Source organism: Phoca vitulina, unplaced genomic scaffold (genome assembly GCF_004348235.1).
Source record: "Phoca vitulina isolate PV1807 unplaced genomic scaffold, GSC_HSeal_1.0 scaffold1, whole genome shotgun sequence".
Classification (NCBI taxonomy): Eukaryota; Metazoa; Chordata; class Mammalia; order Carnivora; family Phocidae; genus Phoca; species Phoca vitulina.
In genome coordinates this window covers 99294146-99313446 of record NW_022589704.1, presented here as the reverse complement: position 1 = coordinate 99313446, position 19301 = coordinate 99294146, and the positions used below count along the sequence as shown (strand labels likewise).

Sequence of the window (19301 nt, the reverse complement as noted above, 5' to 3'; positions counted from 1 at the left end):
ATAAGATCTATATTATATAAGTTGCTTCAAAAAATATAAAAAGTAGGGAAGTGTCTGAACACATTTTATGAGTCCAAACTTGACATCAAAACTAGAAAAACAAAGGCAAGGAAATATTATTGGTCAATCTCACTTGGGAATATTCATGTAAAAAAGAAACAAAACAACAAAAAACACCCTAAATGAACTGTAGTGTAACAAATCTATCATTTCAAGAATAAAAATGTCTCAAGCCTAAATAAGATTTATCCAAAAAAATGCAAGCAATTTGGACATTTATATATATGTGTGTGTGTGTGTGTGTATATATATATTCATATATATGCATATAATCTTTTACATTAACAAAGTAAGAATAATAATGTATGTTAATTCTTTAAATGTAAAAAAAAACAGTTGGAAACTTCAACTTTCACATGTGATTAGGAAAAAAAAATTAGAGATTCAGGAAACTCTTTAATTTGATAGACTTTGTCACAAACCTATGGGGGAAAAGAGAAGAAGGAAGGAAGGAGGGAAGGAAAAGAAGGAGGGAGGGAGGGAAGGAAAGAAGAAAAGAAGGGAGGAAGAAAGGAGGGAAAAGAAAGGACAGGACAAAGAGACAGGGGAGGAGAGGAGAAGGGCGATCCCTATGAACCAACAGAGCAGCAATCCATTATATGTCAGGAGCAACACCAAGATGCCCACCATCATCCATAGATTACACAGTGTTGTTGATAGGGAAAAGGATTTTTTTTAAATTAATTGTTATAAGATATTTTTTACAGATTTATTAAAGTATAAGTGACCTATAATAAACTGCACAGTAAGTATACAATTTGCTAACTTTTGACATATATAGGCATTCATGAAGCCCTCATTACAATAAAAATAATGAACATATCCAGAACACCTCCAAATGTCCCCATATCCCTTTGTAATCCCTTCCTTTTCCCCTCCCAGCCCCAGTCCCCAGCACCATGGAACCACTGGTGGGCTTTCTACTACTCACTACAGATTAGGTTGCAGTTTCTAGAATTTTATATAAATGGAAGTATACCCCATACATTTTTTTTTTTTTTTTTGGTCTTTCATTCAGTGTAACGGTTTTGAGATTCATCCATGTGTTTGCATGTATCAAAAGTTCATTTCTTTTTATTGTTGAGTAGTGTTCCATCATATGGATTTGCTTATTTGTTTACCTTTTGAAAGACATTTGGGTTGTTTCCAGTTTGGGGCTATTACAGCAAAGGCTGCTATGATCTAGATATTAATTATAATCCCAATCAAAATCCCAGCAAGCTTATTCTTTACAGAAATAGGCAAGCTGATTCTAAAATTTATATGGAAATGCAAATGACCGGGGCGCCTGGGTGGCTCAGTCTGTTAAGCGTCTCACTCTTGATTTTGGCTCAGGTCGTGATCTCAGGGTCTTGAGATCGAGCCCTGTGTTGGGCTCCACGCTGGGCCTGGAGTCTGCTTAAGATTCTCTCTCTCCATTTCCCTCTTCCCCTCCCCCATGCTTGCATGCACTTTCTCTCTATCTCTCTCTCTTAAAAAAATGCAAATGACCTAAAATAGCCAAAACAACATTTAAAAAGAAAAAAGTCAGGGGATTGAACTAATGGTTTCAGGATTTATTATAAAACTGCAGTAATCAAGATAGTGTGGTTTTGACAAAAAGATAGGCATGTAGATCGATGGAACAGACTTGAGAGTTCAGAAGTAGATCTCACATTTATGGAACTGATTTTCAACAAAAGGGCCAAGGAAATCTAATGGGGAAGAGGAAAATCTTTTCAGCAAATGGTGCTGGAGCAATTGGATAAACACATTCAAACAAAACAAAATAAAACAAAACTTCAACTCTTACCAGATGCCAAAATTAACCCAAAATGGATAAACCTCAATGTAAAAGCTCAAATTATAAAAATAAAACAGAAAACAGGAGAAAATCCTAATAACCTTGGCTTTGAGAAAAACTTCTTAACACAACACTAAAAATATGAACTATAAAAGAATGAAATCAACCCATAGGATTTCATCAAATTAGAAATTTCTTCTCTCCAAAAGACACTGTTAAAGAAATTAAAGACAAGCCACCGTCTGTGATAAAATAGTTGCTAAACATCTACCTAACAAAGGACTTTAATCTTGAACATATAAGAAACTTTTACAAGTTAATTATAAGACAGACAACCCAATTTTAAAAACTGGGCAAAAGATGGGAACAGACCCTGTACCAAATAAAATGTTCAGATGACAAATAAGTACATGGAAATGTACACAACCTCATAAGACATTGGGGAAATGCAAATTAAAACAACAATAAGTATTTCTACACATTGATCAGAATGTCTAAAATTAAAAAGGCTGACCATAGCAAGTGTACAAGGGTTTTGAGCAAATGGAACATTCCTACATTGCTAGTGGGAATGGATGGAAAATCATACAGCCCTTTGAAAAGTTTCTTAAAAAGTTTAACATACCATATGACCCGGTCATTCCACTCTTTACTTAGGAAAAATAAAAGCTCTGTCCAGATAAATATTTATATGGGAATAATCATAACAGCTTTATTTGTAATAATCAAACACTATAAAAATTTGAAAACAATAAAGCCATCCTTATATTTATAATGCAGGTGTCTAGTTAGAAAACCCAAAGTTCTGAAGCAGAAAGAGGGCTCATAAAGATTTCTAGACTGACTAAATCAATAGTATTCTTATACATCAAAAATAATCAATTAGAAAATATTATGGGAAAAGATTATGTTAACAAAACTTTAAGTTATTTAGGACTAAATCTAACAAGATATTTTTAATAAGTTTAATGGAGAAAAATGACAAAATATTAAGAAAATAAAAGATCATCTGAATTGAGATGTAAACCTTGTTAAACAGTTTGAGAAGTTTCGACAGATGGCAGACCTACCCAGATTAGTCAATAAACACGACATAATTCCATTCAAATACCAACAAGAATTTTTACGGAGTTTAAATAAATATGCTAAAACCCAGATAGAGAAATTAAGAGCCACGAGTTGCCAAGTAAACCTGAAGGACGACAGAACATTTGCCCTTCCATATTTGTTTGAAGATTTTATTTTTTTATTTTAGAGAGAGAGAGAGAGAGAGAGAGAGCGAGCACAAGCGGGGGGAGGGGCAGAGGGACCCTGGGATCATGACCTGAGCTGAAAGCAGACGCTTAACCGACTAAGCCACCCATGTGCCCCTACCCTTCCAGATTTTTAACCTATTATGAAAGTATAGCAATTAAAACAGTATAATATTTGTTCAAAGATGAAGAAATAGGACAACAGAAGAGAGTACAAATCTTAGAGACCCGTGCATATATAAAAACTTTGTAAAGTGATAGAAATGCCCTAGCAAATCAGAGAGACATGGAGGGACTTTTTAATGTATGGTTGGGACAACTGGGAAAAAATTAATTGCAATTCCTATACCTTCAGCTACAGGGAAAAATATTTGCTATTCATTTAACTAGCAAATGTTTAGTATAGAGATGCTTGGTGCATCGAATATACAAAAATGCTACAAAATAATAATAAAACACTACCTAATAGAAAAAATAGACAAGAAGTATGAATAGTCATTTCACATACAAGAAAATCTGATTGATCTACATTTGCCAGATAAGTGTTCGATTTCACTAATAATTATGGAAATGATCTTCTGAACAACTTCACATCAGATTAGTAAAAATGTTTAAAGTTTCACAATACCTGTGTTACCAAGCATGTGGAGACTTGGGAAGCCACATATGCTGCTGCTGGGGAGGTAAATTGGTGTAACATTTCTGGGGCATAATTTGGCAACAACCAGTAACACTGAGGACACTTAACAGCCTATGACCCAGGATATGAGTCATAGGCTGGGAAATGGAATGAATTTCAGATCTTCCAGTGACGATCAGATTGGCATGTTGCTAACTTTGTACTATGATGTCTTCGCGAAAGCATTTCTCAAAAAGGAAACAGAGCTAGGAAGAAAGAAGGGGAGGGAGGGAGGAAGGGAGGAAACGAAATTTTAAAAGGAAAAGAATGAAGAGAAAGTCTGGGTCCTTCACATAAAAGTTCTACTAACCTATTGTGTTTCAATCTGCTAGCCTCAGCTCAGTAGTTTGTGTCAGAGATCAATTTAGTAGTAAACACCCAGCATCTTTTAAAAATATTGTTTGTTTGGGAATGGTTTTCTACTATATTTTATTTTTAAATTTATTTTTAAATTTAATTGTTAAATCACTTAATAAGAGCATTATTTTGTGAAATTTTAGTTTCAGATGTGTGTGTGTGTGTGTGTGTGTGTATGGGTGTGCTCGTGTGCATAAACTGATTTGCAATGTAAAATATATTCATCTCTGGGCATTGCAGACAAAAAAGCCTGGAATACACTATTGCAAGACACCCTGTGGGTCATGCTTGTAGAAAGGATGGTGCCTGCCAGCAAGCCTGTCTTTCACCCCAGCCGGTGGGGTGCCCTCCACACCAAGCTCTCATGCACTGAACTAAATCAATAGTGCCGAGCAAGTGGACTGATCAGACAAGGTTGTGTGGTCACCAGAGCATGGCCCCACAGTGCCGGGAAACTGAGCAGGCAGCTGTCCAGCCGACATCAGTGTGGAAGGGATACTGTTTGGAAGGTGATGTACTCTGAACCCATCTGCATTTAGGGAATAATCCGTGTAGATAAAATGAACCCCTTGATATCATCAAGCTACTACACCCTTATAGCAAAGAGAGGCGACGTATCCTATCAACAATAACCACATTTTCCAAATATGCAGCATTTCTATGAAGGTCAAAATAGACCAAAGGGAAGACTTTCCCCTTTTCTTAAGCCTAGCCCGTGGTATATCTAAGAGATATTGAGAATATTGCATATGGTTCTGTCCTTGGCATCCAAAGAAGGTGGGGTCCAAGTGGGAGGCAAGTATGATAAGCAATGGGATTGAGAAACTATCATATGAAGTCTGATCAAAGAACACAGACCTTTTAACTCTGAGAATAAAGGCTGAGGAGAGATTAAATGGGCCTTTAGAATATCTAGAAGGTCTTTGCTACTCACCCCCTGAGTTCTGCACCCGCGTCACAGGGAAAAGAAAGACCTACTTTATCAACATGAGCTAAACAAATGGGATCTTACCTCAAAGATGATACAGAAATGTACTATTTCAAAATGGTCTAGATGGATTCGTGAGTAATAAATCTACCCCTGGTTAATAAGGGAAACCAGGGCTATTTGAGACATATCCCTAAAGATACGATACACTCCTTCTCCTTGGTGACCCTCCTTGAGAAAAAAAATCCTGGCTCAGTGAACCATGAAACCGACCTTATGAGATGCTTCTAAGGCCCTTAATATCTGACAAGAGAACCATTCAGACCAAGGACATCAAGCCACTGCTTCTCTTGAGGTGGGAGAGTGGCGATCTCATCTTTATTCAGCCCTGGCCCCCGAGGTATGGAGAGCCCTCCTCACTGTTCTCCTTCCCCTTCCCCAGCAAATTCCCAAAGGCCCACCAAGACCAGATGTGAAAAGAGGTGAGACACAGATGCAAACATAAATTCTTCCCTTTGTGACAGTGATTGCTCGGCCATGCGTGCCCCCACCCATGTCCAATGCACGGTTCACTCGGAAAAATCAGGGACACATGGTGCTGACATTGCTCAGGTTCCAGAAACGGAGCTGGGCTAGCAGGTCGTGTGTGTGTGTGTGTGTGTGTGTGTGTGTGTGATTGTCATGATGCCCATTCAGGTGGTGTGGCTCAAAGAATGGAGTTGATTTGCTTGCAAGACTTCATGGGAATGAATTTTAACTTTTACAGTCTGAATAGAGGGCAACAAGAGGAGGTAAGAGCTGAATTGAAAGGAAAGTCATGGAAGGCAATAACGTGGAGTCAGGGAGACTCGAGATCACACACCGATTTTGTCATAGCTGCATGGCTTGAGGTCAGTCACTTGACCTCTTTAGACCTCACTTTCTCCCACTTTTAAAGGACAGAGTGGAAAGGTTCTGACTAGCGCAAGACTCCTGTGGCTAGCATCAGAAAGAAATCCTTAAAAGGCTGCATGCAAAAGTCAGTGTTGTATGCCCAATCTCATTAAATTGTTCCCACACAGGAGACGCTCCATCCAGAAGAACTTATCGGATGGGTCTCACAGGTGCCGGCAGAGCTCCCGTCTGGTGGTATCCCTCCTCCTGCCTTGCATGCTTCTCCTGGTCCTTCATCCGTGCCCACACTCAGTGGGATTAGTAGCTCCTCAGGTGTCTCCTGCATCTCCCCGTGACCTCCCAGTGACCTCCCAGGAAGCAATTCTGACCGCCCCAAGACCATGCCCCTGGGAACTCAGAGCGATCCTGATGCCACTTACTATCCTCTCTCCGCCTTTGTCCCTAATTTGTTTGGTGTTGAGTCAAGAGCAAAGTCTTGGGAAAGAACCCACAAAGCAAGGACTTGCAATGCAACACAAGCCTTCCCGTACCATCTGAATAGCAAAAAGATGAATATTTGCTTTTTACAGGGTAAATTTGATTTGTTGTCAAATAACTCTTCCCCAGATGCTAACTATATGACAAATGAAAAACAAAAAGGTTTTTAGGATCCGGTTTCAAGAGAACTGGGTTCTTAGTTCCAAAAATGATATGGTAAGAGTCAGTACCACTTCAGGGTAACATACGCTTTTCTCCCACTCTGACTAGTGCAAATATCACCGCCAAACAGCCAGTCAACAATAGAATTGCACAATGAAGTTTTGATGATGATGATGATGATGATATCATTTATTGAGCAATTCTCATGAGCACTTCACATGTACTAACTTATTTGTTCTCTCCCCGGCCCTATGAAATAGCTATTATTATCCTCATTTCATAGATGAGCAAAGTTTAGGAGAAAGAGAGGTGAAGCAACTTGCTTACGATCACCCAACTAATAAGTGGTTAAAGCTATGTTCTGACACAGACAGTGGCTTCAGGAAGCTTCTGTGCCTTCGGTGTACTTATTTCCTGCTGGCCCATATCTATTCATCAAATATTGACTGAGCTCTCACTATGTGCTAAGTTCTCACCTCATAAAACATTTTGTCTGGTGGGAGAGACAGAAGTTAAGCAAATGATTACACAAATAAGCATTTAAATTACAATTATAATTAGTGCTATAAAGAAGAAGCCCTGAGTGCTTCTTGGAGAAATTATAATGGGGAAAATGGATTTCTGCCAGGGGGTCAAGGAAGGCTCCCTGAGAAAGTTGCATTTAAGCTGGGAGTGGAAGGATGAGAAGGAGGGAAGAAAACGTGTACCATATCAAAGGGACAGCATGTTCAAGGGCACAGGCCCTGAGTCAGCAGCTAGCTCAATATTTGGGAAACTGGTAGCGTCAAGTGAAAGGGGTATGAGGGGAGAGCAGGGTGGGAGACCAGATGCCCAGACCCTCATGAGCCAAAATAAGTCTTTGGCTCTTTGTTCTTTTTTTTTTTTTTTTTTAATTTTTTTATTGTTATGTTAATCCCCATACATTACATCATTAGTTTTAGATATAGTGTTCCATGATTCATTGTTTGTGCATAACACCCAGTGCTCCATGCAGAACGTGCCCTCCTCAATACCCATCACCAGGCTAACCCATCCTCCCACCCCCTCCCCTCTAGAACCCTCAGTTTGTTTTTCAGAGTCCATCATCTCTCATGGTTCTTCTCCCCCTCCGATTTCCCCCCCTTCATTCTTCCCCTCCTGCTACATTCTTCTTCTTCTTTTTTTCTTTCTTAACATATATTGCATTATTTGTTTCAGAGGTACAGATCTGAGATTCAACAGTCTTGCACAATTCACAGCGCTTACCAGAACACATACCCTCCCCAGTGTCCATCACCCAGTCACCCCATCCCTCCCACCCCACCCCCCACTCCAGCAACCCTCAGTTTGTTTCCTGAGATTAAGAATTCCTCATATCAGTGAGGTCATATGAGACATGTCTTTCTCTGTTTGACTTATTTCACTCAGCATAATACCCTCCAGTTCCATCCACGTCGTTGCAAATGACAAGATCTCATTCCTTTTGATGGCTGCATAATATTCCATTGTATATATATACCACATCTTCTTTATCCATTCATCTGTTGATGGACATCTTGGCTCTTTCCACAGTTTGGCTATTGTGGACATTGCTGCTATAAACATCGGGGTGCATGTACCCTTTTGGGTCCCTACTTTTGTATCTTTGGGGTAAATACCCAGGAGTGCAATTGCTGGATCATATGGTAGCTCTACTTTCAACTTTTTGAGGAACCTCCATACTGTTTTCCAGAGTGGCTGCACCAGCTTGCATTCCCACCAACAGTGTAGGAGGGTTCCCCTTTCTCCGCATCCCCGCCAACATCTGTCATTTCCTGACTTGTTAATTTTAGCCATTCTGACTGGTGTGAGGTGGTATCTCATTGAGGTTTTGATTTGGATTTCCCTGATGCCGAGCGATGTTGAACACTTTTTCATGTGTCTGTTGGCCGTTTGGATGTCTTCTTTGGAAAAATGTCTGTTCATGTCTTCTGCCCATTTCTTGATTGGATTCTTTGTTCTTTTGGTGTTGAGTTTGATGAGTTCTTTATAGATTTTGGATACTAGCCCTTTATCTGATATGTCATTTGCAAATATCTTCTCCCATTCTGTCAGTTGTCTTTTGGTTTTGTTGACTGTTTCCTTTGCTTTGCAAAAGCTTTTTATCTTGATGAAGTCCCAATAGTTCATTTTTGCCCTTGCTTCCCTTGTTTGGCTCTTTGTTCTAATAGCTCTTGATGGTGCCGTTGGCTCTTCTCCATCTGCCCCTCCAAACGCCCCCTCTCCCTTCCTCACCCTGCTCTGGGCACCAGGAGGCAGACCTGCTGGTCTACATCAACAAGTCCCTTGGGCTCTGGCTTCTAGCTGGGTTCTGCCCACAGACAGCGTGTGCAGATTATCGGAGGACAGACGAGGAGTGAGGTCATAGATTTTGTTAGATGGCACAATCCTGCAGCTTCAGCAGCGTTTCTCAATCTTCTTTCCATTATCACCTCCCTACAGAACTTTTTAAGACATTTTGTTTTCCTGATCACTCCCCAGTGAGATGTGTTTATGTATTGTATGTGTGTGTTTGTGCGCTCTACACATACATGTGCTCTGTACATACAAAGAGAACATTTTTTTCCACAACCCCCCAACCAATTTTTCCCCCTTGGGAGTGATATCACCCTATTGAGAATGTCTGAGTTACAGCCACTCCCTCATGTGTACCCTTCAAACTCCAGGTGGTGACGGCTCCCACTGTTGCTAGCCCATTCCTTGTTGGTTTCCCTTACTCCTGCCCACACTTTTGTATAATCCCGGTATTGAACTCCCCTGCTTACCATTTGAGTGAGCTCACCATTTCCTACCAGAACGCTGACTGGTAAAGCAGCCTTTGAAAATCTCTAAGGGGGAGAATGGCACTTGTCAGATTTGCATTTTAAAACACACTGGAACTGTGTGAAGAATGCACTGTTGTGTGGTAGGAATAGGTGACCAATCCCAAGGCCATTAACATGGTGACAGTGACAGGCAATAGCAGTATCATTACTGGAGTAAGTTTTTCAACTTTATCCAAATGATTGGTGTCACTACCTTAAATTCAAATCTCTGTGCCAATCCCAACAGTCATGCCCTCTTGAAGGAAAACCATTGTGAGAGAATCTGCCAGTTTGTATTATCACAGAGGTATTTGTAAAACTTACAAGGAGGTTGAGGAAGGAAGCAGATGAAGTTTCTCACCATCTGAGAGTCAGACCCCAAAAGGGAAAGGTTTAAACAGGATTCAGTCTAGGGACGTCTGGGTGGCTCAGTCAGTTGAGCGTCTGCCTTCGGCTCAGGTCATGATCCTAGGGTCCTGGGATCGACCCCTGTGTCAGGCTCCCTACTCAGCTGGGAACCTGCTTCTCCCTCTCCCTCTGCCCCTGCTTGTGTTCCTGATCTCACTCTCTCTCTCTCTCTTTGTGTCAAATAAATAAATAAAATCTTAAAAAAATATACCAGGATTCAGTCTAGATGCAGTTTCACAGACCAAGTGGAATCTCAAGCTCTTCAAGGCTCAAAGCCAGTCATAAGAGGAGCCATAATTAACTAAATGGCCCAGTACTCTGCTAGGCACTTTAAGTGTATAACTTTATAAATCACTCCAATAGCCCTGCAGGATTTACCATTATTTCTCCACTTCAGAGCTGAGTAAACCAAGGCTCAAAAAAATTTAAGTAACATTCTTAAAGTCAAATATATAGTACATAGATGATACTTTCCACCATTAAGAGTCAAACTCACTTTAGCTACCAAACAATACTAAATTCAACATGAACCTGCCTATAGAAAGAACATAGTTGGCAAATAAGTTTCCTTTCTCATTCCAACACCATCTGATTGGGAATGACTGCCTAGAACACTTTATTGAAAATTCTGAAACTGAACTGGGCAAAGTGGGAAAATCTGCTATAATTGATTAGTGATGACTGTCGCAGATAAGAGAGTGGGAAATGGGACCACATAGGCTCCTTATCTTTCATCCCTCACAGACTTCTGCTACCCAAGACGATATAAAAGCCAGTGCTCATCCCTGTCCAGGCTGCAGGTTGCACTGACTGTTCTCGAGGTGCTAAGTCTACCTGGAAGCACAATGTTATGTTTTCAAACAGGATTTATTTCTATTATTCCACAACTGGAGCCAATGAGCCCATAAAAACAATGTGTGGGAACAATCCTCTTTCATTACCTGTCATGCACTCAGCATGCTGACATCTCCAAAACTCAAGGAGCTATTTACACATCATATCACTGGGCCAAGGAGCTATGAACTGAATTCTCTGACATCTTCCCTGCCATTCTCCCTTGCGTACGTTCTAAGGTCTCCCATGAAATAACGATTAGAAAGACAAATACTCAAATGCACTGTTACCCAGGCAAGCACCATAGGATTATGGAGGGTGGTAGTGTTTTTTCTGGCAGAGGGACATGAAACCACCAATAAAACAGAACAGAACCACCGATTCCCCTCATAGTTGATTGAGAATGGAAATCACATTTACTTTTAGCTAAACATGAACAGATGTAAGTAAGTCATGGAATATTCTCTGGTATACCATTTGTTCACTTATTCATTGAGGGTGTAAGGGAGACAAAGTAACGTGAGACAGAGTGTCCACCCCAGGTCATCCACAAATAGAAGAGAAGGAGGTCCAAGAGCAATGACAAGACCGCACCTCCGTCCCGGCCAGTTGAGGTACGGCTATCCCAGGAAGGTGGACTGATCGCTCACAGTTGGAAGGGACCACAGCAGACCGTGTTGGTCACAGGGGACCCCACGGAGGGAACGAGGGCTGCTCTGAGTCCTGAGGGTGGGCAGACACTGAATTTGTTCTGCTAAGACAACTTCACTATAAAATGCCTCCTAAATCTCAAAATGTGATCAGTGGTGAAACAAACCCACAGTGGTCAACCAGTGCCTACAACATCAGCACTCAGACTAATTTAACAATAAAATGAGTATAGCACAGTATTTACCTCTGAGACAGTGGTAAAGGATGAAAGGAGGGAATACAGTGCCTAGAGCATGGTAAGCACTCTACAAACATTAGCTATTATTACTGCTATTATTTCTGGTATAATAATTATGGCAGATGATATTCAGTGATGATTATCCAACCCCTAATGACATTAACACATACCGGAGCAGCTCAGGTTACTAAAGATCTTCTGTCTTCACCTGTGTTTTCTTGTTTCTTCCTCACAACTGCTCTGTGTGGGTAGGATTACTACCCCATTCTACAGATGAGGAAAGTGAGTTTAAGGGGACTCCAGTCTGGGTCTCCCTGCTGCCAGAGTCTATCTATTAATCATCACTCTATGGGAAATCAGGGCAGGGTTAATGGATGCATCCCCAGCCCTGACCCCTGGGGGATTTTTCCACAGGGGGTAAGATTTCACCCAGGACAGTTCCAGGGGAGGGATTGAGAGTTTTAAACTCCCTTTCTTGGTCTTCCACATTGCTCTGACCTCTCTTAGTCCCACGAGGGGGTCCAGACCAGTGGAGCCGCCTGCCGGAGTTCACAATCCACCTTTACCTCATGGGAAATGTGAGTTGGGCAAGTGATTGAATGGTCATTGCTTCAGTTTCCCCATCTCTAAAGAGAAGCACAGTAGTTACCACTGTGGTGGAGAGGAATGAGTTGTTTGGTTATAAACACTCCCCAGGAGTCCTTCTCTGAAGTGAGGGGGGTGAAGTTGGCTCCTCTCCCTGCTGACAACTCACAGTTCCCCTATATTCCCTTCCAGACCTCACTGCCCATTTCCTCAACCTCTCCCAGCCTCGCCCCTCCCCCCCAAAAGCCTACAGCCCTCCCACCCCGCCGGCATGCTCACATGCAGGGACTTTGTGGAGCCCTGCCCTGACCCCACTATGCTGTCTGCCCCGCTCAGCGAGGTGGGAAGTCTGGAACAATCAGGACTACAAACCCCAACAGTTCCTCCAGCCCCTGAGTGCACTCCCTACCCAATTTCGCTTCTTTCCACAACCCTGGGCAGTTCTGGTTTCAAGTTCTTTTCTTGGTCCCTCCCACTTCATTACTTTGCTATCGCCTGGGTTCAATGGTTTTCCTCCCCTCAGCGACAGGTTGTGTTTGCTTCACCCCTAGTCCGCTTAACCCTCTCTCGCTTCTGACTTCGTCGCTCCGAGGCCCTGGGCACCAGGGATGGGGGCGTTGGTGGGTGGTGGAGACACTTGTTGGGAGCAGGGTGGGGTCCCGATTTCTTACATCCATGGGGCTGTGAGCACCAGGGCCCAGACTGGGGTGAAGGGGGAGGTGGGGATGGTGTAAGTGCAAGGTCACAGTCTTTCTTCTTTAAAATTGTGATAACATGCTCAATGCAAATTATTTTGCTTGAATTTCAATTTTAAAAAAATCTTACTTTTAAATATCATTTATCTGGTATACCTGGAACGAATATAACTAATGTAACACAGTGTGTCAACTCTACTTCAATAAAAAAATTTTTTTAACTAAACTGAGAAAAAGAACAAAAAATAAATAACATTTATCTGGATTCCTTAGTTTGGGGGCCCTCTCTTAAATGTTGCAACTGAGGAACCTCACCCTAATCCTCCTGTGTGCTATGAGCTTTGTACACATAAATAAGTGATTGACATCTCTGTGCTTCAGTTTTCCCATCTGTAAAATGGGTATCCTACACACTTGCTCCCAGAGTTACTCTCAGAGGACACATTGAAATCTTAGCATCATGCCCAGAGCATTTTCAGCAGCCCAGAAATGTTATGACGATTATTCCATGCCGGTGTGGAACCGCATAGCTATGTTCAGCCTCGGATTCAGATTACCTGCGGAATCCTCCGTCTCTCACTCCTCCAACCTTCCCTCTAGGGCATCTCATCCCAAGAATCACTTTAGCATCCCAGTAACACCTCACAGAACTACAAACTCTCCAAATGAAATTTCCAATTTTTTTTTAAACATTAACCAAAATTGTTATGCATAGGATGCATGTGGCAGCGAAATGATGCTGCAACTTTAAACAACACTCATTTTTATTCCATTATCTTTGGGGGGGAAATTACCAGTAAAATCACTGTGCTGAAAAGGAACCTAAAAAGGTAAGAGGAGTGGCAGCCAAGGGGGGTCCTAAGAGGACAGTGGAAAGACCCTACAGTTTGGAGGTGGCCTTGGATGTGGAGGGTGCAGGAGGGGACAGGCCGTGAATGCGAGAACATCTATCATCTCAGGAATAATAGAGCAGTTTCGACTATCAGCTTTCAGTGTAACTGTCCTCCAAAATTGGAGAGAGGCCATCACGGGGAGACCTTTCATCTGTCAGTCAGCTGGGATATTTTTCAAGTGAGTTCACATTAGAATCATCCACGCCCCCAGTTTGACAATCATTGTTTCCCACTCTTTCCCCCATTTGGAGGGAAGTTTAATCCATATGTTTCTGATTCGTTTACACCCAACTCCTCACAATGTTATACCGAGAGAGCATTTGGAGAGGCAGGAACATTCCAGTGCTGCTTACATTTTCTTGGGCTGCCTTCTCAATTCCCAACTCCCTCACTGTGTGGACCTGGACTCTTCCTTTTGCCGGCCATAAATCACCTCCACTCCAAAGGCTGCAGCTGAATTCCCCGCTCCCGGCCCAGGAAGCTCTATGAGCTTGCAATTTGGCAAACGCAGGGTCTTTCATTCCAATAAAACGGAAATCCAAACATGTCTTTTATAGAAACCCCCCTCCCCCACCTATGGGCCCCTATGCCCTGCTACAGCCATCAGACTGATGGGAAATAAAACAGATGTGCTCAGAAAGGTGCCATGCTCCCTTGCCCTTCCCAGCCTACCACCCTCAGCACCCAGTGACTTCCACCATGCACGTCAGCGAACACTGGAGCTCAGGACTGGTTCTTGCCAGCAGTCCACTGGGCTGTACAATGCCTTGCTTGGGTTGCAATGGCAAATGATAGCTGCCAAAAATTTTTAATCAACCCCCAAGCTCTTAAAGTAGGTGGGATAGGGGTGTCAAGGGTAGAGACATAAGAACACATTAAAATGGACATTTTAAAGCCTGCAATCCATGGCAGTCAGAGCTCATCTACCCAGCAAATGTCTTATTTAAAACTAGTTGTGTGTGTGTGTTTTGATTGCATTTTAATCCTGTTCTCAAAGACCCATTAACATATCATACACATACCCTTCCATCAATACGTTATCAGTTTCATGGTTTGACCATTAAACTGAGAAAAACAAGTCATTTGTAAACCCAGTACAATTCATAAGTTCCCAGTTATAAAGTAATCCCTGATATGCACTCCAAAGCCCCAAGGACAGCTCAACACAACCAGTTTTTGGTGATCTGGTGATGAAAGATATATTATTGAAATCCAGGAAACCTTGGGAAAAAATGTATAGCAAAACTATCTAAATTGAAATGAAATGCAGATCGCTTGACTGCCAGCAAGTTTCCTCCTTCCTTCCTTTCTTCCTTCCTTTCCTTTTTTTCCCCCCCAAAACAATTCCACATAAATGTCTCAAGGCTTAGGACATGCAATTAAAAGATTTATACGTAGACCAGAAACAAAACGATTGCATGGGTTTCAGGGTCCGTGGCATTTTCGAGATGCATTGGAGAAGCTCGCGGAGGGCATGGGCTGACATATGACCCGTTCCCTCTGCCCCACCAGCCGGGCAGTTCCCTGGGTGCCACTCTCAGAACTCATTTTCCCAAGCTGCCTAAGCCTGGCCTGCTCTCCCATAGGACTAGAATTACTAGAATGTCCACCACGTATGGCCGTTGGTGAAAGCTACCTTGTCCTGAGTGGCATTTTTCATTAAGCAACACGATTTGTGGCATGTTTGGGGAAAGGAACCCTATGGGAAAGTCAGATAGCTTAAGGAGACAAAAGAGGCTCTGTCTGGCACAATGATACAGTTATTGTAGGATTTCACACTTTCCGCTCAACTCCCAAGTCCTTCTGCGAGCCAGACTTAGGATTGCAGTCTGACTGTCCCTCTCCCAACTCATGCAGGAAGCTCTTCAGATTTGGGAAGGATTTCACTTCCAATCACAGAACTTGGCCCATGAAAGGGACCCAGACTCAACCGTCTAATGGTTGCCTCGAGACCATATTTTTCGTTAGGATTACCATTCTCTCACAACTGATTTCCTTTTTCTCATCTTTCAGAATTAGAATTTCAAATACATTATCTCCTTCTCCCTGGCCATTCTTTTCTTCGACACCGGCTTCATTATTAACAGCTCCCCGGAATTTGGTAATGAAACCCCAGTGCAGAGTAGATTCCTTCTGGAAAAAAAAAAAAAAAGATGTTATTAACAGAGAAATGCACCCTGACTAGTTTGGTGTCTGCAGAAAGAAAAGTCGGATGTGATTCAGTGGCCATATTTTCAGAACGCTTTGTCAATGACAGTTGGAAACATATGTTTTTTATAAATTTCTCATTCCAAAACAAAGACTGACAGTAAAGCCCGGGGCTTTGATATTTATATAAATTGTTAAGTGGTTCACTGGGGAAAGTACATTTCAATTAGCATTTCACTGCTTATCATATGGGCTTCAAGAAAGGCGTTCTGATTAAGCTCGCTGTTTAGCGATACATCAAAAGTTGGGGCTTACCTAAGAGCTGTTCTCCTCAAAGCAATGGTGTCACCAGATACTAGGCTGACTTTTCTGAATTTTTATGTAAAATCAAATTAGAGATTCAAAATCCGACTTTAAACTGCATCAGTTAAAAAAAAAAAAATCACTCCCTGTTAGTTCAACACACATTAACCAAGCTACTGCTAGGAGGCAGACTGAGTGCTGTAACTGAGTGCTGAGTTGCTGAGTGCTGTAACTCACGGCTATGAGTAATAAGTAAGACCTCAATCAATCCTTGCTTCTCCGCGGCTATGGTCTGGGATGGTTCTTGGTGTAAGTGATATTGGTTACCAAATTTAAAACAAAAAGCTATTTCTGGTTATGAGTTCTTCTGGGGGAGAAGACACGAACTGAGGTCAAAACCAAATGAAAATAAACTTCGCCTTTGTGGCTTTCCAAAATGACAATTCCGCGTCTTCGAATAAGAGATTTCCTTTCTCAGAATCTGTTCTCATTCATCTTTTGAGGCTGAGATTAGGTTCATAAGCTATAGATAAACCAACAACTCATCACTCAAAAGTCATTCTGCAAGCTGTGTTCTTTTTCCCTCTCCTTTTATGTACTCTGCTGCCGCCCTTAGGACAACATTATAAGTTATGAAGTTTTCAGTTGGGCTCTTTTTCTGATGTGTCACTATTTGCATCTCATTAGCTCAGGCAGACATCCTTAAGACTGACAGTACAATTTTGTGCAATTCAATCCAGGGGAACATTCCAATCTCGCCCAGCCCGAAGAGTCCAGGAAAAACAAGGACACAAAATTTGTTCTCCTTATCTGCCCAATTTAGTAGCCACTTGTCACCGTCAATTAGTCAAGGGTGAAATGATTACCCATGGCTTGAGTTAGGGAACGAAGTCTGGTTGGCAAAGAAAAGAACAATCGGTTCATATGGGAAATGTGAGGTGAATAGGTGGTATGGTTACAGGACACAAGGCAAGTCTACACCCAAAACATCTCTGACTCATGTCTGAAATTCTGCCATTTGTGATTCATCCTTTTGTGTTAAACATCACTTTCTTCCTGGAGCTGTTTTAAAATATCCACAATCCAAGGAAGAGTACAAAACAAGTCCCTGATTTAACTGACATATATTTCTTGAGCCTCTTCTATAAATCCAGGATGACATGTCAAAAAGAAGGAAGATATGGTCGTTGCCTTCAAAGCGTTCACCAACTAGCACTACGTAAGAGGTTTCATTCCTTAGAAGACACTCACTTCACGCTCCACCCCTTTAATTACTGTGCTCCTCACGCCTTCATTTCTTACTCAAGGTTACTGAAAGTAGAGTTTACTTTCCCTGACTCTCCCATGCCTTCCATTTATTTCCATCTTCGAGCCCCAGTCCCCGGTCAGTTGTGTGAAGAGGGTCCTGAAGCACCTCCTTAGCACCAAATTCAAAGATTTTTGTTCTCCGAAGAGGTGGACTTTCCAAACACTTCTTTCTTGGAACTCTCCTCTTTCGATGATGGTTCACACTTTGATTCCTCTGTCTTCCTTTTAAATGTTGGTAGGGGTGCCTGGGTGGCTCAGTCATTAAGCGTCTGCCTTCGGCTGGGGTCGTGATCCCAGGGTCCTGGGATCGAGCCCCACATCGGGCTCCCTGCTCCGCGGGGGGTCTGCTTCTCCCTCTCCCACTCCCCCTGCTGTGTTCCCTCTCTCGCTGTGTCTCTGTCGAATAAATAAATAAAATCTTTAAAAAAAAATGTTGGTAGACTTCAGGGTTCAGTTCCTTGGACTCTTGCCTTTCTTCTAGCCAGTGGTTCCCAACTGGGGGAATTGTGCAACTTCTGGAGACATTTTTGGTTTCTGTACCTAGGGAGAGGGGATGCTCCTGGCATCCAGTGGGTGGAGGCCAGGTGCACTGTTGAACATCCTACAATGCACGGGACAGTTCCTCACCACCACAGCAAGAAACTCTCCCATCTGAAATGTCAATCGTGTCAAAACTGAGAAAGTCTGTTCCATATTATCCCTGGGTGATATTCACACAAACATGGTTTCCCTACTACTCCTATGCAGATATTATCCAAATGTTGTCTTTATTTTTGAAGGACACAGAGAAAGCAGAAACCCAGAGCCACATGCCCCATGGACTATAGCCATCTCTACCTGTGGATCCCACAGCACCTGGAGGGGAACGGGGCCAGGACTGAGCTCATCATTTCCTCTCACAAAGCATCTTTTTGTTGATGACACCATCCAGGCTCCCAGACTTGAAACCTAGGAGTTATTCTCAATTCTTCCCTTCCCCACCGCCAAGTCCCTCTGATTCTACCTCCTAAAGAATTCTCAAATCCATCCCGTCCTCACCACCACTTGAACTGGGCACCAGCTTAGTTCAAGTTCAAGCCCTGTTCATCATCCCGGGCCCTTGAAATAGACTCAGAACCGACCGTCTATCTGCAGACTCCCACCCCTGCAGCTCGTCCTTGAAAGAGCTGCTGGAAAGTCTGTCTATTCTGACTTCTCTGAGTCTCCCACTTCATAACCACCCCCACATTGTCTTCTCATCCAGTTAATTGGAATGATACCAATACCTAATATTTATTGAGCATTGTTCCAGGTGCTTTACATGAACTCTGAATTTATCTCACCTACAGGATGGGGCTGTTATCATACCCATTTTACAGATGGCAGAGTTGAAACTGATGAAAATTCGTTACCTTGATCACGGCCACATAGCTGTAAGTGTCAAAACAGATTTAAGCCTGAGAGTGTCAGGGTCCAAACCTGATACTCCTAGTGACCATATGCTACCATCTCCTTTGTCTTCACACTTACAAGAGGATGGATCCTCCTATAACAGAGGAGCAATTGAACATATAATGTATAATAGAGGACTAATTTAATATGGACTAATTTATTCTATTCTGAAGTATAAGTAGTCCTATCAAATGTCTGTTATAGCCCTTACACCATATTTTTTTTAATTTAATTCAATTCAAATCAATTCCACAAATATTGTATACAGGATAAATATGTACATATAAATATATGATATGGGGTGCCTGGGTGGCTCAGTCAGTTAAGCGTCTGCCTTCTGCCCAGGTCCTGATCTTGGGGTCCTGGACTCGAGACCTGCATCTGGCTTCCTG

General features: G+C 42.2%; 1 long non-coding RNA gene across 1 annotated transcript in view; it reads right to left on the bottom strand.

Annotated features, from left to right (window-relative positions):
- Nucleotides 1-9996: 9996 nt before the first annotated feature.
- Nucleotides 9997-19301, bottom strand: part of LOC116636793 — a 90388-nt gene continuing 81083 nt past the window's right edge. Inside the window, exon 3 of the long non-coding RNA XR_004300395.1 lies at nt 9997-15852. This is a non-coding gene — a long non-coding RNA (uncharacterized LOC116636793). The remainder of the gene's footprint in view (nt 15853-19301) is intronic.